Raw genomic sequence first — 10461 nt, 5'->3', positions numbered from 1 at the left:
TGATCAATCATTTCAGTTATTTTTCAGATAGATTTGCCAATAATCCTTTTAATCTAGCTTTCAATTGTGATGTTTTGTCTCATTGTAAACTAATCTTTACTTTATTTAAAATTTGACAACTTGAATACGGAACTTTTCCAACATTCCATTGTGTGTTTGAAACCAAACAACTAACCATGGAATCTGGAAAAAATGATAATATCGCTAATGATAATATCTTTGAGTTGATCTAGAAAAGAAAATATTCTGTTTAAATGAAATAGAGAGTTTCTATCTCTTCAAGTTGCACAACCCAGACTTTTATTCAAGAATATTTTAATATCCACTGCTTGAAAAAGTAAGTAATAAGTAACAAAGAACGGAATCTTTCAGATAAATAACAGTTATTTTTTGCTAACAAAAACTAGCATTTGGTTAATGTCACTCTTATTGTCCATCCCCAAGTGATCGTTCTGCATTGTATTCATGAATGAAAACTTTGTTAAACCATTTAAAATCCAGAACGTTGATATCTGTCAACCTCTTCAAACCAAGTCAAACAATGTGAAGCTGCGTCTAATTCCTGCTCTGTACCTACAGTGAAGTGCTCCGCTCCTTCCTGTTGTGTTTGTGAGGAATCCAAACTGAATTCAAACACTTTAAGAGAAACAACAGCGGCCACTCAGACCTGCAATCTGACTTTGTGACTTCCACTCCTGCTCAACGAAAAGCTTCTCTCTCACTGTCAATTATTTGACCAAACTGGAGTCGAGGAGCTCAGACAAAGTCTTGTGTGGAGTTTGCTCTGCTCTCCAGGTCTCCAATTAGCCTAAAAAGACCCCAGGAAGGGGAGCAGAGACAATGGAGGAGAAAGAGAGCGGGGGGCCAGAAGAAAACAAAACACAACAATCAACAAGACCTCCTGGCGTCCTTGTCTGGTGGGTGAGGGGACGCTCACACACACACACACACACACACTCAGACCTCCTCCCATCTCTCACAAATGCTGTGGTGTTTTCGGAGCCCCGGCCGTCACTGTGGAAACCTGGAGCTTCTTTCGTTCGTTGCATTCGTTCACTTCCCTTCCTCCCTCCTTGCGGTTTTCTCTCATTGCACACACACATTGACATCCCACCACCCCTCCCCAGTCCCCACCTCCTCCCAGCCCTCCCTTCTTCCCGGACTAAAACAAAGCATCGGGCTGAAAGGGCTCTGAGGTAGGTAAATGTATTCAGTGACACCGGCCGGATGATTCCATTCTGCGCCAACCCTGTAACATTTGTTTCAGGCCTTGTCTGAGGGCAGGGACAGCGTGTTGGGCCTTTTGTCCCACGTGCCCTCTGCACAGCCCTGCAGTTAATGGTGGCCTTGTCCCAGGCTGCTGGACCAGAAACCTGCAGCCCCACGGGACGGACAGACATGGTGACACGAGGAAGTGGGAGAAACAGGGGAGGCTGAGGAGGACGAGGGGGTTGCTGGGGTGTGGGAGGTGCTCAGCTGGGGAGCCGACCTCAGAGGTTCTCTACAAGTTGGTATCTGTGCTCCAAAAGTCTCTAGAAAGTGGAGAAGAATTCACGGCTGAGGGAAAGAAAGGACGAAAAAAACACATACATATGCATGCACATGCACCTCCATCCTCTTAAAGTCCTTCTCTTCCCTTTCCCTTTCCCTTTCCCTTTCCCTCTCCTCTCCTCTCCTCTCCTCTCCTCTCCTCTCCTCTCCCTTGTTTTCCTGACCCTCTGTGAGTGACAGACCGTCCGGCCGAGGGGCCAGGTGCTCGTGGGGAGGGTGAACTTGTTCTCTGGGGGGTCAGAGGCAGAGGTCCTGCTGCTATCATGTCTGAAGAGCCCCCCCCAGCCTTTAGCAGTAAGAGTCCTCGCTTTTTCACTGCCGACTGCTTGAGAGAGCATCTTCACTCTTGCTCGGAGAGGAGTGGGGCATTGGGGCTGAGATCTATACCACACTTGACTCTGGTAATCTGCTGAACAGCAGAGGAGCCGCAGCCTCTCTTGATTTCAGAGAAGAGTAGAACCGTGGAGCTGTGTCACTGAAACATTTGAGTCACTGTCAGGAGAGAGGAAAATCAACAAAAAATAAGTGGTTGACAAAACTCATCTTTAAAAGTCACATCAAAACATCTAATGCAAACCCAAAATGTTAACTTCACAGTTTTCACTCATTTACATTTCTATATATCTGACTAGGTTTCACATAAACAGTGGCGTGAGAAGTATTTATAACTTTTAATAAAGTGAAACTATTCCACCCTATAAAACTCTTAGTTTCTAAAATGTATTTGAATTACAAATCCATAATGTGTTTGCAGAATCTTAAGGTATAAAACTAAAATTAAGTCCCTCCAAATGAAGTACTTAAGTAATTACAGTACATTTCACATTAGATACATGAAGTTGATGCTTTATTTATTATTTCGATTTAGAAAAACTGTAATTAATTTAATTAAATTTTACCAGTTGTCTACGTCTGTCGCTGAAAAAGCATTATACTTGCAAATATCTGTTTGCACTATCACTTTCTGTTACTTTCTGATAAGTGGGAAAATGGTTTGATTAAGAAAAATACCTAATAAATAAGTTGCACATCAGAACATACTGCACAAGGGCCACAGCTGGTCATCGAACTGAACTTAGATGAAACGAGTCACTTGTTTGAAAACGCCTCCTGTTTCCACACTGAGATTTCATCTCCATGAATTCGCTCCTGCATTGAAATGTCCATCTGCTTCTATGTCAGGGATTCCCAGGATTCCCGCCGAAGTATTTCTGTCTTTGTGTGTATGTGTGTATAAGTGGGTGTGTGTGTATTCATAAGACCCAAAACTCAAATCCACCCACTCTCTGTCTGTGTTCAGCAACAAAATCAGCTCTTGTATTGGGGGCCGCCACTACAAACTGTGTATGAGGGGATTAGGGGCTCCTTGACCGCTCCTTCAAACACACACCCAGCATGGCTGCCTCGATTATGACCATTAGATGCCCTGTAAATGAGACCGAGATGAAAGGGGGGAACAGAGAGGGCTTTTCCCAGCGACGAATTTGACCACACGTCCAGTAAAAATGAATCTATAATCCAAAAGCCCACAAAGGCCAGAGTGGAAGCTGTCCTAGAGTGTTGTGCTACCTTGCTGAGAGAGGCTTTATGTTTCTATTGCCTTTATTGAGCCTGGGAGTGCTATAATAATGATTAGAGACTTTAAAGGCTAGATTAGAGTGAGGACAAGGGCAAGCTTAGTGTGTGAAGTAATTTTAGGGCAGTTGAGCAGGTTCCTTAATGAGAAAATTCCTCTGAACAACAGTGAAAAGGACACAGGCCTCGGTCCAACTGACGACAGGGCTGTCCTCAGATCAGGCTTTGAATGGAAAAACAAAAGTGCTCGCTATTCTCCACCACACAGACACACACACTCACACACACACACACACACACACACACACACGCTGCTGTCACAGGGCAGCGCATCTCAGGTGTGTGTGCTCGGTGGAGCTGCGGGCGGTGCAAGGTGATCCTGTATTATTCAGGGGTGTTTTTACTCGTCAGGAGAAAGTGCTGTGGGGCAGAGGGGCTTCATACAGCTGCTGTCTATTCACCGGCTGAGGAGGCGCAGGCTGAGGAGCTGAGGAGCTGAGGAGCTGACACTCAAATGACTGACACTCCAGAGGCTGCACATGAAGGCCAAGGAGTGTCAACACGACAGGTCTGCAACTTCCTGAAAGGGCCGACTCCTTTGGTTCTGTTACATCTTATTGGTTGCACTTATTTCACATTTGAAAACCGTTTGCAACTTGTGTCTGTGTTCTTCTAAATTCGTATCAACTTGCCATCAGCTGAGGTCTGATGCTGTTTGACTGGAGTCAATGTTACTTCTGACATTAACTGTGTCATCGTAAGCGTCATCATCTTAAAATGTATGCATTCACAAACATTTTTTTTAGGAAATGTATCCAAAAGTAGTAGTAGTTACACACTGAAATTCTACTGGAAGAAAAATCCCTGAAGAAACAGCCCTGTACACGCAACACAAATCAAATGCACATTTTTCTTGTCCGTTTTACTGCCAAGTTGATCCGACCCTACGAGCAGCCCAGGATTCCCCTCAAATATCCCTTAACTCCCAACTGGAGCTGATAACAAAGCTGAGCGGGATGCCAACAAAGCCCCAGGAGATTCTGAAATATCTCACTACCACCTCCTCCCCCAGGCAGAGTAACTCCCTCTCCTGTCAGAATTCCTCGCCTGTTCAGCTCAGGACAGACAATATGTGAATGTGAAACCCGGTGCAGATGGGCCCTCTGGGACGTGTGCTCATCACGTATGGTTTGGGATAAAGGAAGACCGGCCGGGAGACGGGAAGGTAACTCAAGCATGGAGAGGAGAAAGGGGATGAGCCTTCCACAGAGTCAGTGTTAGGAGGAATAAGATCCAGGTTCAGTTCCTCCTGCACGTGGCTCCCACACATCAGTGGGGGGATTTCACCAGGACGTGGAGTCAATTTGCAACTAATTCAGTTTCTTTTAAACAAATTTCTAAACACATTAATCCATATAATACTCGAGTCTACATACCTTCGAGGGGGTCCAACAAAATTGGAATATTGTCAAAATGAATGAGTGTCCCTTGAGAGCAGTTAGGAATTCTTCAACTCACTGGATCATTCATCATCTGTCAACTTCAGTTAAATTAACATCTTTTCCCAAGAGAAACTGATCCAGTCCTTATGTCTACATCTTCTGAACATTTTTGCAACATGGCTCGTGGTACATTGTCAGACGATGGACTCAGATTATAGTAGTGTGACCATACATTTTTTTTAAATGTGGTTTAATGTTTATGTGCTGAACATGTTCATTAAAACTACAACTACCATGAGATTGTGTGTGACCTGCAGTTTCTTTTAATCTGGTCATCTGAACATGAAGTAATGTTGACTGAGTTATTAAAGAAGCAATTTTTACACAATATAGAAACAACCAAATAGTGAGGGGAGGTTGTTGGAAGGTTGGCGGTTCGATACCTGGTTCCTCCAGTCCAAATCCTGAAGACAGCTACAGCCTGCAGAAAAACAGCAGCTAGAGAGAAGAGAGGGTTGTCCAATAACCACAAGCAAGGTGGATCTACTGAACCCCAAATGACAGTGTATGAATGTGTGAGTGAATATTTTATCCATAAATGATCTACTATCTATGATATGCATGGAGAACTGTGAAAAAAATGTTTAAAGATTTAGTTCAGAAGTTATCAGCAGCCTCTAAACCAGATAAGATAAGATAAGATAATCCTTTATTAGTTCCACTATGGGCAAATTTATTGTGTTTTGTGCAAACAGAAGAGGGGACAGAAAAATGAGAAACAATAAATGAACAAAGACATCAAATATAACACAATGTGTATGTACAATGTAAACAGAACATATACTGTGTAAACATGACTGCAAATAAAATGTATATTATTATTATAATGATAATTATAAGAAGAAGAAGAAGAATAAATATTCTTCTTCTTCTTAGTAGTATTATTAGTATTAGTATTAGTAGTAGTAGTATCTACTTTTATATTGAGTATCTTATCGGATTCTTGACACTGGACACTGTAGACTTTCAGTTGCTGTTCTCTCCTCCACCACTAGAGGACAGTGTTGTGTGTGATGTTGCTTGTGGAGCAGACAGGAGGCTGCAGAGCAACAGATGAGAGGAAGTTGACCAAGGTGAGGACCCGTCAGCAGGTAACACGTGTCTGCATCATACAAACAAGAAAACACAACAAAAACACATTAAGAACACGTTGATATCACTCAGTCAGAGAGCAGCCGTTCATTTGTGTCGTTACTACCACCTGCTGAGTGAGGACGTGAAATATCCTGGTTTACATTTCATCTCAGAATAAAAAAGCCTTTGGTTGAATTGAGGGTTGCCATCTTGTTTGCTCCTGTTGTGTTGACAGAGGAGGTTTTTAGTGTAGTTTTGTTGTGTTCAAATTGTGTGTGTTTTCATCAGTTACAGACGAAAAACCAATACTATTGTTTGTTTAAACCTGTTTTAAAACCACCAAAGCCTTTTAGCTGGTTGCTGACTTTAAAAAAATGTTTCTTCTCAGGTTTCGACTCATGTTTCTACCCTGTAAATATCATTAGATAGATAAATAGATATATGGGTAGATAGATAGATAGATAGATAGTTTGATGATAGATAGATAGATAGATAAAGACCTCAGAGAGAGCGTCAAGTGAGGGATCCCTCTCTAAGGATGGACAGAAGTGCAACAGATGTCACATGTAATGCGTATAATCTTCTGTTATCTCAGATATACAAAAATATAAGAACACACTCAACAAAACGATAAAAATATAAGGAATAAAAAATAAATGATATAAGGGAATGTTTGCTGTGCATGAGCATGTAACATTGACAATGACGTCTGTGCACCTTCCTCCTGTCAGTTCTCAGCTGTGGATCGTCATCAAAGTGTGTTTCTGTCATTGAGTGAGGCATCCACACAAGACTACACCCTTCAGAAGTCAGGATGCCTGTGTTTGCTCCAAGGATTACATTACCACACCAGAAGCCTGCCAGGCAGACCCACGGGCGGACATCACCACCCAAGGTAAAGCCTCCTCTGCTGGTGGGTGTGGTGCATGTTTCAGGATGGGCCCAGGGACTTCATGGTGTTCCCCTCTTTTTTTCTGTGGCACTCGTCCCTCCGGGGAGTGTGTTGACTCAGATGGGACGAGTAAACAGAACCGGGGTGAAGGCATGTGGGCGCTCCATTCTCATGGATCGCCGGCCCAGTGGATTAGGCTAATGCTTGGCCCATGAGGGGACGAAGGGGGGGCGGAGTTGTGGTGCGGCCTGCCCTGACAGGAGGTGATGGATTACGGCTTTGTCAGGGCCCATGTTGGCCTGAGGGACCCAGGGATGAGGGAAGGAGGGAGGCAGAGGGGAGATCAGGGCCCAGGGGCAGCCCCAATCCAAGGATCAGCAACATGTTGACAAGGGATTAGTCCGTTTGGTGTGTCGCTTCAGGAGATGAAGTCTCATAGATGGTCAGGGAGAGAGATAGAAAGTGTACAGGCATCGGACAATGATGTGAGGTGCCATCAGATAGAGGATCCTGTTGTCTGACGGCATGTGGGGAGCAGTGACTGATGATCTGGTGCCACAGCTGGTTGTTGTTTCAGGTGAAACTAGGATGGCACTCTCGAGCACATACCTCCACCGAGGCCCAACGGTCCCTTTAAATCCAATCTATCTGCACCAAATTTCACTCATTTATAGATATCAGTTTTCATCAAGATCCATGAATTATTCCCTGGGTAAATGTCAAAAAGCGTCCCATCTCGCCATGTTCGTCCCAGTTGATTTTGTATAGACTTGCTGACAAACAAAGAAACATGAACCAACCAAAAAATAAACGGACACTGGCGACTACGAAACTTATGTGCTATAAAGATCTGTTCACGGTTCCTGCATTCTCAGATCCGTGCCATCCAGACAGAAGAAACTGCAGTTTTCTATGTCAACCAATGATTTCCCCCTTTTCTCCTTTTCAAGGTCTGAAAATCTGAAAAAATCAGGTGCTGCTGAGTCTGTCAGGAGTGAAAACCCTCACCATTTTGATTTCTGCGGCCTGGGATTGAGAACCGCTAATTTAACAACAGCCATAAATCCCAATGCATTAGCAGGAGTGAGTTACAGACGCCGCTGGTGATAGGGAGGTGGCAGTGGCACGATATCTCCGACGTCTCACGTTTGCCTCCTTCGTCGAGAATGTAAAGACCAGATTTCCTTTTTTATGGGTTCCCTTTGAAATCTGGCACACTGGACCCTCCCCTGGCTGTGATTTAACTTTATGCTCCGGTTTATTTCTGGAATCCTCCCACACTCCTCAGCTTGTTTAAGACACCCACCCGAGTGTGCCTTTTGTTTACTTTGCCAGTTGGGGCAAACAGTAAAGTGAGGTGATTAAGCATTTGCACGAGGTCTTGAACTCCCCCAAGAGAAACCACATGGAACTGTGGTGGAATGGAATGGAATTTGGAGGGAGGCCTGTCAGTCCACAGTTGCTGGTGCAGTTGAGTAGAGGGTATCTGGAGGAGAAATAAATTACCAACACTTGGCAGCATCACCCACTGGCGCTGTCTCCACATCTGGACTTTGTCTCAAGCTATTAAAAGTGAAAAATTAGTTGTGCACAGTGATGTTATGGTAAATGATGTAATTTCAATGAGAGCTTTCTATCATCTACTCTAAGGACCTCAGATAGTTGTCGTTCAACTGCGCAGTTTATTGCCACTAATACATGTCTCGGAACATTTGCACTGAGGCTACAATGTGTTCATCTGAAACGCGAATACATATTCACATGATGAGGGAGGGAGTCACGGGGGAGAAAAGTGAGACGTGACTGAGAGCTGGTGACTGACATGTGGCAAGGAGGCACTGATCGGTCTCTTGACGAACTTGTCGCCGCACCACGCTCCATGTGTCAGGGCCTGGCACTCTCGCGGTGTCAGGCGTGGGTGGCCTCCTGACACGCGCTTGAATGTGCGTGTGTCACGTCCGTCTGGGCTGAAACCACTCCTGAGCACACACCCACACACTGACACTGACATGGTGCCATCAGGCAGACGGAGTCCCTGACAAACACAACCTTTATCTCTTCCCTCGGGTTTCTCTCAATCTCCCAGCCGCCTTGTTGCTTCGCTCTTCCTCTCATAGTGTATCCCTCATTGGTTGAGCCTGACCACGGCCATTAACTAAAACCGAATGATTATATTCAATGTAATTACAGCTATGAGGAACAGAGAGAGGGTTGTGGCGGTGTGCGTCCAGCTCTTGGACTTGGTTCATTTTGAAAATGAACCCTGTGCTGTAAATTGTAAGTGCCTCTGTGGATGTCAGAGAGGAGAGTGCCAGCCAGTCACTACACAGGCGTCACTCACAGACCCCACTCTGTAATTGCCTGCTAGCTGGAGCTGCTGTGTAATTTTTGACGTGGCTCTGTGGCGGTGCTGACAGAATAAGGGGCCGGAGATTTAATGCCCAGTCTCCATTTCTACCAAGCCTCTGACTCTCTCTGTTCTGCTGTAGTTGTGAACCTTTTTTATTTGTAGTTTCAATTATTTTGCTTCAGTGGGGTAAAACTTTCAGGCTGCCCCAGGCTGATGCACAGACTGGCTGGAATTAAAAAACGGATATGGGCCCGACAGGTAGTCAACACACAAGCTGTCGTGTTTGCAGCAAAAAAAAAAAAGCACTACTAAGATCCCATTAATTCAGCGTCACATTTGGAGCGATGTCATTCGTATGCACCGTGGAAGGCCATGTGTCTTCACATAGCAGATGTCAGTCCATTTGCTTACACGCTACATATTCATCCCAATGCATTCCTGCAGGTGTGTTCGAGGGCAGCGACCTCCCTGTGATGCACCCACTCAGCATGAGGCGGAGGAGGAGGAGGAGGAGGGAGTCTTTAATGACAATAGCCCCCCTCATGGTGCTCTCCATGGGTGTGGGCGGGGGGCATTTAAAAGCCATTCAGCCACTGGCTAGACCCCCCAAAGACGCCCCCACATTCTGGGGATGACTACCTGCCCAGGAGCCCACTCTCTGCCCATCTGTCCCCTCCAGAGGCAGCAGGAGAGTCCCTCCTCTTCCCTCCTTCACCACAGTGCTCCTGGAGAGGCTGCAGGCTCACACGCACAGACACACACACTTACACACACACTTGCACACGCTGATTGCTGACTCAGCTCTGCATCAGGCTGACAGTGCAAACGGAGCAAGGCAGGGGGTAAAGAGAGTGTGTGTGTCTGCCTGTCTGTCTGTGTGTAGGAGGAAAGAGGCTGCTGTTGTATTTGTTGTAGAATGAGTCGGTGTGTGTGTGTGTGTGTGTGTGGGAGTTACTAGGTGGGTGACAGAGCATTCATGCGTGTTGATGGATGTGTGCGTGGGTGTTTGATGTGAAGGGAACGATACGTGTGTAGGAGGTGGTGGGTGTGTGTGTTTGTATGTAGAAAGAATTCAGTGGGTGGCTGTATTGCTGGGTGGGTGGTGGTATGCTAATATACATATATTTTTTATTTTACTACAGATTTTAAAAGTGATTTAAAAGCTGAACAATGGCTTTTCAGATGCAAACACATTAAGAAACAGTCACAGCTCAAGGACTGTATCTTGTAGTAATTAGTAGATTTAGTAGATTCTTTAGATTTACTTTGGAGAACTTGAAGGACTTTTGGACTCACAACCCATTTGCTTTGCACTTTTTAACATATGTTGTATGATATAATGTAATTAAATAAACCACTCGTTAACAAAACTTCTTTTGTGCTAAATAAATTTTGATGCCTGATGACAACATTTTCATATTTTTTATTCTTTTCTTATATGGATAAATATTGAGCTTTTGGATAAATCTGCCCAAATTGAGCTTTCATGAAATTTTGATGCAAGTGTGTGGGTGTGT

This window comes from Hippoglossus stenolepis, chromosome 14 (assembly GCF_022539355.2).
Source record: "Hippoglossus stenolepis isolate QCI-W04-F060 chromosome 14, HSTE1.2, whole genome shotgun sequence".
NCBI lineage: Eukaryota > Metazoa > Chordata > Actinopteri > Pleuronectiformes > Pleuronectidae > Hippoglossus > Hippoglossus stenolepis.
The sequence above is the reverse complement of the archived record's forward strand: the minus strand, read 5'-3'. Positions refer to the sequence as shown.